General features: G+C 42.3%; 1 protein-coding gene across 1 annotated transcript in view; it reads left to right on the forward strand.

Annotated features, from left to right (window-relative positions):
• The window catches only part of LOC140600829 (uncharacterized), a 126,015-nt gene that overhangs the window by 101,928 nt on the left and 8,307 nt on the right, over positions 1–15,780 (forward strand). The gene's annotated exons all lie outside the window — the stretch shown is intronic.

Below are 15,780 nucleotides of genomic sequence, written 5' to 3' on the forward strand. Positions count from 1 at the left end.
TGGCAAAGGAGGCAAGACTATCCACTAGGAAAAAGTCTCTTCAATAAATGGTGCTGGGAAAATTGGACATCCACATGCAGAAGAATGAAACTAGACCACTCTCTTGCACTATACACAAAGATAAAATGGATGAAAGCTCTAAGTGTGAGACAAGATTCCATCAAAATCCTAGAGGAGAACACAGGCAACATGGAACTCGGCCACAGTAACTTCTTGCAAGATACATCCACGAAGGCAAAAGAAACAAAAGCAAAAATGAACTATTGGGACTTCATCAAGATAAGAAACTTTTACACAGCAAAGGATACAGTCAACAAAACTAAAAGACAACCTACAGAATGGGAGAAGATATTTGCAAATGACGTATCAGATAAAGGGGTAGTCTCCAAGATCTATAAAGAACATATTAAACTCAATACCAAAGAAACAAACAATCCAACCATGAAATGGGCAAAAGACATGAACAGAAATCTCACAGAGAAAGACCTAGACATGGCCAACAGGCACATGAGAAATGCTCCGTATCACTTGCCGTCAGGGAAATACAAATCAAAACCGCAATGAGATACTACCTCACACCAGTGAGAATGGGGAACATTAACAAGGCACGATACCACAAATGTTGGAGAGGATGTGGAGAGAAGGGAACCCCCTTGCACTGTTGGTGGCAATGTGAACTGGTGCAGCCACTCTGGAAAACTGTGTGGAGGTTCCTCAAAGAGTTAAAAATAGATCTGCCCTCCGACCCAGCAGTTGCACTGCTGGGGATTTACCCCAGAGATACAGATGCAATGAAAAGCTGGGACACCTGCGCCCTGATGTTTCTAGCAGTAATGTCCACAATAAGCAAACTGTGGAAGGAGGCTTGGTGTCCATCGAAAGATGAATGGATAAAGAAGTTGTGGTCTCTGTTTACAATGGAATATTACTCAGCCATTAGAAACGACAAATACCCACCATTTGCTTCGATGTGGATGGAACTGGAGGGAATTTTGCTGAGTGAAATAAGTCAATCGGAGAAGGACACACATTATATGGTCTCATTCATTTGGAGGCTATAAAAAATAGTGAAATGGAATAAAGGGGAAAGGAGAAAAATGAGTGGGAAATATCATAAAGGGAGACAGAACATGAAAGACTCCCAACTCTGGGAAACGAACTAGGGGTGGTGGAAGGGGAAGAGGGCAGGGGTTGGGGGTGATTGGGCAATGGGCACTGAGGTGGGCACTTGACGAGATGAGCACTGGGTGTTATTCTATATGTTGGCAAAAATGAATACCAATAAATAAATTTATAAATGAAATTAATATTAACACTTTTCAAACTCCACTGATTTTTTAAAATATTTTTTTCTCATTAGGATTTTATTTTTAGAGCGCTTTTAGGTTCACAGAAACATTGAGACAAAGTACAGAGACTTCCCATATAACTGCTCCCACCACACATGGTCCCCTTCTTGATCAATATCCCTCACCAGATGGCACATTGCTTAAATTGAAGAGTCTACAGTGACACATCATTCCTAGTGAAGTCCACTACTAACCTTAAAGCTCACCTTTGGTTCTGTACACTCTATGGGTTTGGACAATGCATAACGACACATATGCATCATTAGAGTAGCATACAGAGTATTTTCATTACCCTAAACATCCTCTTTGCTCTGTCTGTTTATCCCACCACCCCACTTCCAGCAAGCACTGATCTTTTTGTTCTCTACAGAGTTTTGCCTTTTCCGGAATGTCATAGAGTTGGAAACATACAGTTAAACTGTTGTCTTTTCATCAGATTGGTTCTTTCAATTAGTAATACGGACGTAAAGTGCCTCCACGTCTTTTCATGGTCTGACAGCTCATTTCTCTTTATAGCAGGGTATAACATTCCATATTGTTGGAATAGACCACATTTCATCCATCCGCCTACTGATAGATACTCTGGCTCCTTTCAAGTCCTCCCTATTATGAATAAAGCTGTTATTAGTATCTGTATGCAGGTTTTTGTCTGGGTAGAAGTCTTCCAACTCATTTTGGTAAATACCAAAGAGGGCAACTGCTGGAATACATGGTAAAAAGTATGTTCAGTTTTGTAAGAATCTGCCAGACTTCTTCAAAGTGGCTGGACCACTTTACACTCCCATCAGCAATGAGAGAGTTTCTATTGCTTCACATCTCATCAGTCTTTGGTGTTCTCACTGTTCCTGATTTGAGTCATTCTTTTTTAGTTTTGGCTATTCTTATAGGTATGTAGTGTTACCATCAGTTTTGAAAAGACTAGAAGGCCCTTGCCATTTTACACTATCAACTCAAACAGAGTTTCATTAGTCAAACTATAGGCAAGAATGCTATCCTGAATGCCCACTTTACCTATTAAGAAACCGAGAAAAATAATGCAAGTTGGACTTGCATGCAACTGGTTTCAGTTCTTTTCCATGTTGGAATTTCTTTAAAAACAAAAATGTACCAATATCTAATTCTAAAACTGAATATGAATGCAACTATTTCTCATAAAACAAAAACCTTTAGAATGCCTTAATTAAAAAAGGATCTGATCATGTAAAATTTAAAATATTAATCTCCACACTACACTTTGGGAAATGGGTGGCATTCAGATTCCCAATGCTTTTACTTCCTACCTTTGTGACCTTGAATACATTACTTAACTGGTTTCAACCCTAGTTTCACACATATAAATAGGAACAATATTTCATAAAATGGCTACAAAGGTTAAATGGGAAGGTAGAGTCCCTGGCTTAGTGTCTCTCTTGCAGAAACATTCAATAATTCGTAGTCATTTTGAATATAATATACAAACTGAAAGCAATCACAAGAGAAGGTACAGTAATCATTAATTTAAATGCTATGAACAATTTTTAAGTAAGATAAGTAGAGCTAAATTACTCTCTAAAAAAGAGAAAAAAAAAGATCTGCTGATTAAATTAATACAGTAAGATGGAAGGAGAGAAACTAATCTATCTCCTTACAACATCTGGCATTTTGCTACGTAGTGATTCAATCCTGGTTTGTGAGAACCTGTTTCTAAAGCAAAGGTCCTCAGATGTCATGGGTTGGATAAATAGCTCTAGTGGAAGGCAGTATGTGAGTCGGAGGTGTTGAGGCAAATAACTGGACTTGTACATGTTTCCCTACTTTGGGCATTTTATATGCATCCTTCTCATTTATTCTTCTCAGCCATCAACCAAAATGAATGTATTATCCATATTTTAGCATTTAGGAAACTGAATCCCCAGCTGTGTTTATTAACAGACTCAATGTTCATTTCACACCCTGTACCACTTCACATAAAATAGATGTTTAGTCAAAGAAAAAAATACTTTTGGCTGCACAGAGCACAACAGATCAGATGGTACCTTGGTGGGGAAGAATTTATACTGTACTTTGCAGAAGACACTGAATTTAAATATACAGATCTCACAGAAGAGTAAGCATAAAAATAGGCTGGAAAGGAGCAATATACAGTGATTAGCAGGCTACTTCCAGCATGTAAAAAGCACAGGAGCATGGAAGAAAGCTACCAACAGATGAGGAACTTCAATGACAACAACAAAATCCACCAGGTAAACAAAACATAGCTGAATGTACAACAAAGGAGAGGGTGGAGGGGGCAGCTTAGACTGTTATCCTAATGAACTGCTCAGTTTTACATTAATTATTACCAATAATTACTCAATCCCCAAAGTCCAGGTTCTAGATATGTGCACATAGGTACACTGAGATGGTCTTGCCTTTGAGTCTTCCAAATTTTCTCCAGTATTGCTAAGTTTTCCTTTTCAATTCCTTCATCCTCTGACTTTTTTCCACTAATGGGCTCTTCTTCCTTCATCTCATTAGTGATCCAAGTGGTCCATATCCTATAAGAAAAGTACTAGTTTGTTGAAGCTTCTGCCAAACATTAGATTATTCTGGATTTAACAGGAAACCGAAAAGAATGGAGAGGAGAAAAAAGCAAGCACTGATCTTTTTGTTCTCTACAGGGTTTTGCCTTTTCCGGAATGTCATAGAGTTGGAAACATACAGTTAAACTGTACGTTTATGTCACAATCAGGTTCCCTTCTTCTAGCTCACATTTTGTATAAGAGCTAGAATCTGAGTAAATCATATTTAATATTTTGTAAAGTTATAATTATTACCAAAAAGAAAAAGTCTCCTATTGAGAGGAACTTTTGAAACCTTTTAGCTCCTAACTCTGGGAAACGAACTAGGGGTGGTAGAAGGGGAGGAGGGCGGGGGGGTGGGGGTGACGGGCACTGAGGGGAGCACTTGACGGGATGAGCACTGGGTGTTATTCTGTATGTTGGCAAATTGAACACCAATAAAAAATTTATTATTAAAAAAATGAAACCTTTTAGCAGTAGGTATCAAGAAGCTTATATATATCTTGTTTAGTAACTTGCCACTAGAAATCTATCTTAAGAAACTAAAGTGTTGGGATCCCTGGGTGGCGCAGTGGTTTAGCGCCTGCCTTTGGCCCAGGGCGCGATCCTGGAGACCCGGGATCGAATCCCACGTCAGGCTCCTGGTGCATGGAGCCTGCTTCTCCCTCTGCCTGTGTCTCTGCCTCTCTCTCTCTCTCACTGTGTGCTTATCATAAATAAATAAAAATAAAATAAAAAAAAAGAATCTAAAGTGTGAACACAGACTCAAGCATAAAGATGCCTATTTAAACTTTATAGCCCCAACCCCCCCCCCCCAAAAATGCATGTGGAAAAGTTTCAGAGCAGGGGTGAACTTGCGTGGCTCAGCTGTTTAAGCATCTCAGCTCTTGGTCTCAGCTCAGGTCATGATTATGGGGTTGTGAGATGGAGAACAGGGGCAGGCTCTCCACTCAGTAAGGAAATTCTTTCCCTCTCCCTTCCCCATCTGCCTCTTCCTCCCACTTGCTCTGGCTTTATCTTTCTAATAAATAAAATTTAAAAAAATTCAGAGCAGGACGCAATTCCACGGAATATTAGAAGACTTAAATTTCCAACATAAGGATAAATGTTTCTTCTATATCAATAATGAAATACAAGAGTGGTGAGGGTAGCAGGATGCCAGTCCCTGGCTCTGTTTGTGGGGGGGTGGCGAGGGTAGTGGATGAGCCTGGCCACTGTGGGTACCAGGTTATGTGCTCAGCTGGGTCCCACCTGCTGCTTCTGGCTGCACGTCTAGGCAGACCTGAGAACCCATCAGGGGAGGATCCCACCACAGCTCTGGGGTGATCTGGAGGACTGGGAACCCCTGGGTGACCACAGAAACTATACTAGTTACATCTGTGCTGTCCAACAGGGCAGACCCTTGACTCTTACAGATGCTGAGCACTTGGGATGCAACTTATCTAAACTCAGATGTGCTGTAAGAGTACAGTCCATTCTCAATTTGGTAGACTTAGAGAAAATATAAAGAGCTCCTTACTTTGTTTTATATCATGTTGAAATGATAATAATTTGAATATACTAGGTTAAATAAAATATATCAAATGGAAAAATAATGCAATGAAAAAAATACAAAACAATATACAGAGAGGCGGGGCAAGATGGCGGAAGAGTAGGGTACGCAAGTCACCAGTCCCCACCAAATTACCTAAATAACCTTCAAATCATCCTGAAAACCTACGAATTCGGCTTGAGATTTAAAGAGAGAATAGCTGGATTGCTAACAGTGAGAAGAGTTCATGCTTCTATCAAGGTAGGAAGACGGGGAAAAAAGATAAATAAACGGCATCCAAGGGGGAGGGGCCCCTCGAAGAGCCGGGCTAAGGCCGGGGCGAGTGTCCCCAGGACAGGAAACACCCCGTCCTGGTGAAGCAGGAGCTTCACCAAACTTGCCGGATGGAAAGGGGCTCACAGGGAGTTAGAGCAGGATCCCAGGAGGGGCGGGGATGCCCTCAGGCTCCCTTCGACACGAACAGAGCACCTGCGCCCCGGGGAGAGTGCACCACACCCCTGCGGCTGAGCTCCCTAAAGGCCTGCAGCATGTGCAGGGTCGGACCCGGACCCGGGAGCAGCACAGAGGCGGCTCAGGCGCAGGCTCCATGCGTAGGGAGCTGCAAGGCCCCAGGAGCAGCTCAGCAGCGGCTCCGGCAGAGGATTCATGCGGAAGGGGCTGCGCAGCCGGGAGCACGATTCCAACAGCACAAGCCCGGGAGCACAGGGCGCCGGGGACACAGCCCAAGATCTGGCGCTCTCCCCGGGACAGGCAGAGACCAGGAGGGCACAGGACAGCAAGGATGCTCCAGCCTCCAGGCGGCCCGGAGCTGTGCAGATCAGCGGCCCGCCCCCCGAGCATCCAGGCCCCTGTAGACTGAGAGCCCCATAGTTACCGTGGGAGCTGAATCCAGGGCTCAACAGCTGGCCGATGTCACTGTTGTTACTTCTGGGGCCTCACAGGATAAACAACCCCCCACTGAGCCTCACAGTGGCCTCATCGGATAAAAAGCTTAAACATCTTTCCCTGAGCCCTGCACCAGGCAGGGGGTTGAGCAGCTCCCCCAAGTGCTAACACCTGAAAATCAGGACAGCAGGCCCCTCCTCCAGGAGACCAGCTAGAGGGACAGCGTAAAAATGGATTATTGACCAAGGAGCACTGGAGAGTTCCAGGGGAAGTCGAGGGATTTACAGTGTACAGAAACAGAAGATACTCCCCCTTGTTTTTTGTTTCTTGATTTCTGTTTACTTTCCCCAACCTTTTCTTTTTCTTTTTTCTTTCTTCTCTTTTTTCCTCTTTTTTTATTTTTTTTTCTTTTTTTCTTTTTCTTTTCTTCTCTCTCTTCTCTCTTTTTCTCCTTTTCCCAATACAAATTGTTTTTGGCCACTCTGCACTGAGCAAAATGACTACAAGGAAAACCTCACCTCAAAAGAAAGAATCAGAAACAGACCTCTCTCCCACAGAGTTACAAACTTTGGATTACAATTCAATGTCAGAAAACCACTATTATAAAGCTACTGGTGGATGTAGAAAAAAGAATAAAGGACTCAAGAGATATCATGAGTGCAGAATTTAGATCTAATCAGGCAGAAATTAAAAATCAATTAAATGAGATGGAATCCAAACTAGAGGTCCTAACAACAAGGGTTAACGAGGTAGAAGAACGAGTGAATGACATAGAAGACAAGTTGATGGCAAAGAGGGAAACTGAGGAAAAAAGAGAAAAAGAATTAAAAGATCATGAGAATAGATTAAGGGAAATAAATGACAGCCTGAGGAAGAAAAATCTAAGATTAATTGGGGTTCTCAAGGGCACGAAAATAGACAGAGGGCCAGAATATGTATTTGAACAAATCATACCTGAAAGCTTTCCTAATCTGGGAAGGCAAACAGGCATTCAGATCCAGGAAATCGAGAGATTCCCCTCCCCTAAAATCAATAAAAACCACTCACACCTCGACATTTAATAGTGAAGCTTGCAAATTCCAAAGATAAAGAGAAGATCCTTAAAGCAGCAAGAGATAAGAAATGTCTAACTTTTATGGGTCTCTCTGTGTAGAGACCCGGCAGGCCAGAAAGGGCTGGATATATTCAGGGTCCTAAATGAGGAGAAAATGCAGTGAAGAATATTTTTCCAGCAACACTTTCATTTGGAATAGGAGAGATAAAGAGCTTCCAAGAAAGGCAGAAACTGAAAGAATATGTGACCACAAAACCAGCTCTGCAAGAAATTTTAAGGGGGACTCTTAAACTTCCTCTTGAAGAAGAAGTCCAATGGAACAATCCACAAAAACAGGGACTGAATAGGTATCATGAACCAGTAAACTCCTATATTTCAATAGTAACTCCGAACGTGAATGGGCTTAATGACCCCATCAAAAGGCGCAGGGTTTCAGACTGGATAAAAAAGCAGGACCCATCTATTTGCTGTCTACAAGAGACTCATTTTAGACAGAAGGACACCTACAGCATGAAAATAAAAGGTTGGAGAACCATTTACCATTCAAATGGTCCTCAAAAGAAAGCAGGAGTAGCCTTCCCTATATCAGATAAACTAAAATTTACCCCGAAGACGGTAGTGAGAGATGAAGAGGGACACTATATCATACTTAAAGGATCTATCCAAGAAGAGGACTTAATAATCCTCAATATATATTCCACGAATGTGGGAGCTGCAAAATATATCAAACACTTAATAACCAAAGTTAAGAAATACTTAGATAATAATACACTTATACTTGGTGACTTCAATCTAGCACTTTCTACACTCAATAGGTCTTCTAAGCACAACTATCCAAAGAAACAAGAGCTTTAAATGATACACTGGACCAGATGGATTTCACAGATATCTGCAGAACTTTACATACAAACACAATTGAATACACATTATTCTCAAGTCCACATGGAACTTTCTCCAGAATAGACCACATACTGTGTCACAAATCAGGACTGAACCGATACGAAAAGATTGGGATCATCCACTGCATATTCTCAGACCATAATGCCTTGAAATTTGAACTAAATCACAAGAAGACGTTTGGAAGGATTTCAAAAACGTGGAGCAAAAGGACCAAACTGCTAAGAGATGAAAGGTGCAATCAGGAAATTAGACAAGAATTAAAAAGATTCATGGAAACTAGAGAATGAAGATAGAACCATTCAAAATCTTTGGGATAGAGCAAAAGCACACCTGAGGGGAAAATACATCACAATAAAAGCATCCCTCCAAAAACTGGAAAGAACTCAAATACAAAAGCCAACCTTACACCTAAAGGAGCTAGAGAAAAAACAGCAAATAGATTCTACACCCAGCAGAAGAAGAGAGTTAATAAAGATTCGAGCAGAACTCAATGAAATCGAGATGAGAAGAAATGTGGAACAGATCAACAAAACCAGGAGTTGGTTCTTTGAAAGAATTAATAAGATAGACCATTAGCCAGCCGAATGAGAAAGAAGAGAGAGAAGACTCAATAAAACCATGAATGAGAAAGGAAAGATCACTAACAACACCAAGGAAATAAAAACGATTTTAAAAACATATTATGAACAACTATATGCCAATAAATTAGGCAATCTAGAAGAAATGGACGCATTCCTGGAAAGCCACAAAATACCAAAACTGGAACTGGAAGAAATAGAAAAACTGAACAGGCCGAACACCAGGGAGGAAATTGAAGCAGTCATCAAAAACCTCCCAAGACACAAGAGTCCAGGGCCAGATGGCTACCCTGGGGATTTCTATCAAACGTTTAAAGAAGAAACCATACCTATTCTACTAAATCTGTTTGGAAAGATAGAAAGAGATGGAGTACTGCCAAACTCGTTCTATGAGGCCAGCACTACCTTAATTCCAAAACCAGACAAAGACCCCACCAAAAAGGAGAATGATAGACCAATATCTCTGATGAACATGGAGGCAAAAATTCTCAACAAGATACTAGCCAATAGGATCCAACAATACATTAAGAAGATTATTCACCATGACCAAGTAGGATTTATCCCCGGGATGCAAGGATGGTTCAACACTCATAAAACAATCAATGTGATTCATCAGATCATGAAGAGCAAAAACAAGAATCATATGATCCTCTCAATAGATGCAGAGAAAGCATTCGACAAAATACAGCATCCATTCCTGATCAAAACTCTTCAGAGTATAGGAATAGAGGGAACATTCTCATCATCTTAAAAGCCATCTAAGAAAAGCCCACAGCAAATATATTCTCATTTGAGAAACACTGGGAGCCTTTCCCCTAAGATAAGGAACAAGACAGCGATGTCCACTCTCACCACTGCTATTCAATATAGTACTAGAAGTCCTGGCCTCAGCAATCAGAAAACAAAAAGACATTAAAGGCATTCAAATTGGCAAAGAAGTCAAACTCTCCCTCTTCGCTGATGACATGACTCTCTACATAGAAAAACCAAAGGACACCACCCCAAGATTGTTAGAACTCATACAGAAATTTGGCAGTGTGGAAAGCACAAAATCAAACGCAGAAGTCAGTGGCATTTCTACACACTAACAATGAGACTGAAGAAAGAAATTAAGGAGTTAGTCCCATTTACAATGGCACCCAAAAGCATAAAGTGAAAAGGAATAAACCTAACCAAGGAGGTAAAGGATCGACACCCTAAAAACCACAGAACACTTCTGAAAGGAATTGAGGAAGACACAAAGAGGTGGAAAAATATTCCATGCTCGTGGATTGGAAGAACGAATATTGTGAAAATGTCAATGTTATCCAGGGCAATTTACATGTTTCATGCAATCCCGATCAAAATGCCATGGACTTTCTTCAGAGAGTCGACACAAATTATTTTAAGATTTGTGTGGGATCAGAAAAGACCCCGAATAGCCAGGGGAATATTCCAAAAGAAAACCATAGCTGGGGGCATCGCAATGCCAGATTTCAGGTTGGACTACAAAGCTGTGGTCATCAAGACGGTGCGGTACTGGCACAAAAACAAACACATAGATCAATGGAGCACAATAGAGAATCCAGGCGTGTACCCTCAACTTTGTGGTCAACTAATATTCGACAAAGCAGGAAAGACTACCCGCTGGAAGAAAGACAGTCTCTTCAATAAATGGTGCTGGGGAAAGTGGACATCCACATGCAGAAGAATGAAACTACACCACTCCCTTGCACCATACACAAAGAAAAACTCAACATGGATGAAAGGTCCAGACGTGAGACAAGAGTCCATCCAAATCCTAGAGGAGAACACAGGCAACACCCTTCTGGAACTCGGCCACAGTAACACCTTGCAAGATACATGCACGAAGGCAAAAGAAACAAAAGCAAAAATGAACTATTGGGACTTCACCGAGATAAGAAGCTTTCACACAGCAAAGGCTACCGTCAACAAAACTAAAAGACACCCTACAGGATGGGAGAAGATATCTGCAAATGACGTATCAGATAAAGGGGTATTCTCCAAGGTCTATCAAGAACTCATTCACCTCAACAGCAAAGAAACAAACAATCCAACCATGAAATGGGCAAAAGACATGAACAGAAATCTCACAGAGGAAGACATAGACATGGCCAACAAGGACATGAGAAAATGCTCTGCATCACTTGCCATCTGGGAAATACAAATCCAAATCACAATGAGATCCCGCCTGACACCAGTGAGAATGGGGCAAATCAACAAGGCAGGAAACCACAAATGTTGGGGAGGATGCGGAGAGAAGGGAACCCTCTTGCGCTGTTGGTGGGAACGTGAAATGGTGCAGCCACTCTGGAAAACTGTGTGGAGGTTCCTCAAAGAGTTAAAAATAGATCTGCCCTCCGACCCAGCAGTTGCACTGCTGGGGATTTACCCCAGAGATACAGATGCAATGAAACGCCGGGACACCTGTGCCCCGATGTCTCTAGCAGCAATGTCCACAATAGCCAAACTGTGGAAGGAGCTTCGTGTCCATCGAAAGATGAATGGATAAAGAAGATGTGGTGTATGTATCCAATGGAATATTCCTCAGCCATTAGAAATGACAAATTCCCACCATTTGCTTCGATGTGGATGGAACTGGAGGGTCTTATGCTGAGCGAAGTAAGTGAATCGGAGAAGGACACACATTATATGGTCTCATTCATTTGGGCAATATAAACAATAGTGGAAGGAAATAGAGGGGAAGGGAGAAGAAATGGGTAGGAAATATCCGAAAGGGAGATAGAACATGAAGACTCCTAACTCTGGGAAACGAACTAGGGGTGGTGGAAGGGGAGGAGGGTGGGGGGTGGGGGTGAATGGGTGACGGGCACTGAGGGCGGCACTTGACAGGATGAGCACTGGGTGTTATTCTCTATGTTGGCAAATTGAACACCAATAAAAAATAAATTTATTATAAAAAAAAGAACCTAGCACCATTATAGGTGAATGTGGAGGCTGAGAAAACTAAGGCCATTCCACCTGAAGTTTAGCATTAGCACAAGTACAGCCATCTTAGGCCCCTGTGAATAAGAGCTGAACTTTACAGGAAAAACTGCAGAATGTCCTCAGCCTGGAATCCCATATCAGAAAGACAACAGAGCTCAGAATCCCCTTGGCAAAGAATCCCATATCAGATCTTAAGAAACTCCCCCATCCTTTCCCCCATATTGCAATTCCTCTATCCCTTCTGAAAATCCCTTAGACCAGCCCAGAAAACCAAGCTGTAACCCACTTCGGGGTCCAAGCCCCTGCTCTGCTGTGTGGAATATACTCGGACCCAAGCTCGAGCTTGTAAATAAACCTCATGTACTTGCATCAATGTCAGCTCCTTGGTGGTTTCTCAGATTCGCAATCTTTGGCACAACAATGAGGAGGTTCCATGAAAAGCACTGTACTGTACTTGGAAACACAAGCCTTCCATGCCTGCAGTTTACCACTTTCCTTTCACACTGCTTCTGAAAATCACCTACAATGAGGATGTTACTACCTAAATCCACAGGAAGTGTGTGCTCAACTCTCAGAAGTAAGTATGCCTTGAAGCCACTTTGCAACTAGTCTCTCATTTATGGGATGTAGTTTCTAGCTCCTTCTAAGTGAAGATTTCCCTAGGAAATTAAAGTTTTGAGCATGGAACATAAGTCTTCTGGGCCTGCAACTTCCACTTGCCTCTCACACAACTTCTGTCATGCGTCAAATATAAGGATGTTGGAAGCTAAGTGTACAGGCAATCAGGGTGTGGGAAGTATAGTCCATTCTAAAAAATAAGCATTCCTTGAGCAAGATTAGAACTGGACTCGCTCCTATGGGTGTTAGTGACTAACCTCATTCTGTGGCTGGATTTTCCTTGGCAAAAGCTGTCTTGAACTCAGAGATACAAGCCTTCAGGGACTGCAGCAGGGCATTTGCAACTCATGCTCTTTCTGACAGGCATCTAAATGAGGATGTTGGAAACTAAATCCAAAGGCAGTGTGAAACTGTGGGGACAGAACCTAGGCTCAACTCTCAGAAGTAAGTATGCCCTGAAGCCATGTTTCAGCTAGCATCTCATTTATGGGAGTTACATTCTAGCTCCATTCTAATTGAAGATGTTACTAGGAAATCGCTGTATTGACCTGGGATGCAGAAGCCTTCGAGCCCTGCAGTTTACCACTTGCCTCTCACACTGCTTCTGACAATCACTTAAAATGAAGATGTTAGAACCTAAAACCACAGGCAGTGTGGAACTGCGAGGGACAGCACATGTGCTCAACTCTCAGAAGTAAATATGCCTTGGAGCCAGATTTCAGCTAGCCTCTCATTTATTAGGAGTTAGAATCTCACTCCATTCTAATTGAGCATATTACTAGGAGTTCGCTGTATTGAACTAGGATTCACAAAACTTCTGGGCCTGCAACTTCCATATGCTTTTCACACAACCTCTGCCAGCATCTACTTTAAGGATGTTAGAAGCTAAAAGTGTACAGAGATTCAGGATGAGGGAGGGTCCTGTCTTGAGCTCAACTCTCAGAAGTAAGTATGTCTTGAAGCAGGCTTTCAACTAGCCTCTCATTTACGGGAGTTAGAACCTAACTCCGTTCTACTAGATGAAGTTACTAGGAAATCGCTGTATTGTATTTGGATACAAAAGACTTCGGGGCCTGCAAATTCCACTTGCCTCTCACACAACATCTGTCAGGCAGCGAACCAAAGGATGTTAGAAGCTAAATCTACAGTCAAAGAAGTTGCAAGAGGTACAGTCCATAAGCTCAACTCTCAGAAGTAAGTATGCATTGATGCCAGCTTACAACTAGACTAGCACCTATGGGAGTGTGTGACTAACTCTGCTCTATGTAGGGTTATCCTTGGAAAAGCTGTATTGAACTCGGAGACACAAGCCTTCTGGGACTGCAGCTGGCCATTTGCAACTCATGCTCCTGCTGACAGGCATCTAAAATATGGATGTTGGAAATAAATCCCCAGGCGGTCTGGAACTGTGAGGGACAGCACCTATGCTCAACTCTCAGAAGTAAGTATGCCTTGAAGCCAGATTTCAACTACCCTCTCATTTATGGGATTTAGAACCTAGTGACATTCTAATTGAAGACTACTAGGAAATCTCTATTTGAACTGGGATGCACAAGACTTCTCAGCCTGCAAAATCAACATGCCTTTCACACAATCTCTGCTAACATCTGACATAAGGATGTTGGAAGCTAAAAGTCTACAGGCATTCAGGATGCAGGAGGGTCCTGCCATGAGCTCAAGTCTCAAAAATAAGGGTGCCTTGAAGCCAGCTTTCAACTAGCCTCTCATTTAGGAAAGTTCGAATCTAGCTCCATTGTAAGTGAGGATGTTCCTTAGGAAACTGCTCTATTGAGCATGGAGACACAAGTCTTCTGGGCCTAAAATTCCACTTGCCTCTCACAAAACTTCTGTAATGCATGGAACATAAGGATGTTAGAAGCGAAGTGTACAGGCAATCAGGATGTGGGAGGTAGATGCCATAAGTTCAATTCTCAGAAGTAGGTATGCCGGGATCCCTGGGTGGCACAGTGGTTTGGCGCCTGCCTTTGGCCCAGGGCACGATCCTGGAGACCCGGGATCGAATCCCACGTCGGGCTCCCGGTGCATGGAGCCTGCTTCTCCCTCTGCCTTTGTCTCTGCCTCTCTCTCTCTCTCTCTCTCTCTCTCTGTGACTATCATAAATAAATAAAAATTAAAAAAAAAAAAAGAAGTAGGTATGCCTTGAAGCCAGCTTACAACTAGATTCGCTCCTATGGGAATTAGTGGCTCACGTCATTTTGTGGAAGGATTTTCCTTGGCAAAAGCTATATTGAACTTGGAGACACATGCCTTCCGGGTCTGCAGCTGGCCAATTGCCTCTCATGCTCCTTCTGACTGGCATCTAAATGAGGATGTTGGAAAGTAAATCCCCAGGCAGGGTGGAACTGTGAGGGACAGCATGTGTACTCAACTCTCATAAGTAAATATACCTTGAGGACAAATTTCAGCTAGCTTCTCATTTTTGGTAATTAGACTCTCGCTCTATTATTATGGAGCATGTTACTAGGAATTTGCTCTATTGAACTCGGATACAGAAATCTTATGGGTCTCAAATTCCACATGCTTTTCACACAACCTCTCCCAGCATCTAACAAAGGATGTTAGAAGCTAAGTCTACAACAGTCAGGATGTGGGAGGGTCCGGCTATGAGCTCAACACTCAGAAGTAAGTATGTCTTGAATCAGTGTTCAACTAGCTTTGTGCTGATTGGACTTAGAACCCAGGAACATTCTAGGTGAGGAGGTTCCATGAAAAGCGCTGTACTGTAGTCAGAGACACAAGTCTTCCAGGCCTGCAGGTTACCGCTTCCCTCTCACTCTGCTTCTGTCAATCACATAAAATGAGGATGTCAGAAATTAAATCCACAGACAGTGTGGAACTATGAGGGACAACACGTGTGCTCAACTCTCAGAAGGTAATATGCCTTGCGGCCAGATTTCACCTAGCCTCTCATTTATGGGAGTTAGAATCTTGCTCCATTCTAATTGAGCATTTTCCTCGCAAATTGCTGTATTGTACTCAGATACACAAGACTTCTGGGCCTGCAACTTCCATATGCTTCTCACACAACTTCTGCCAGCATCTAATATAAGGATGTTTAGAGCTAAGATTACAATCAGGATATGGAAAGCTCCTGGCATGAACTCAACTCTCAGAGGAAGGATGCCTTGAGCCAGCTTTCAAGTAGACTCACTCCTATCAGAATTCCCATGTAGCTCTTCTCCAGGTGAGAAGTTTCAACGGAAAGTGCTGTATTGAAGTAGGAAAAACAAGCCATCTATTTCTACAACTTGCCACTTGCTTCTCAACAAATTCTGACAGGCATGTAACATAACGGTATTTGAAGCTAATTACACATGCAGTGTGTAACCACGCA

Source organism: Canis lupus, chromosome 12 (genome assembly GCF_048164855.1).
Source record: "Canis lupus baileyi chromosome 12, mCanLup2.hap1, whole genome shotgun sequence".
Lineage (NCBI taxonomy): Eukaryota > Metazoa > Chordata > Mammalia > Carnivora > Canidae > Canis > Canis lupus.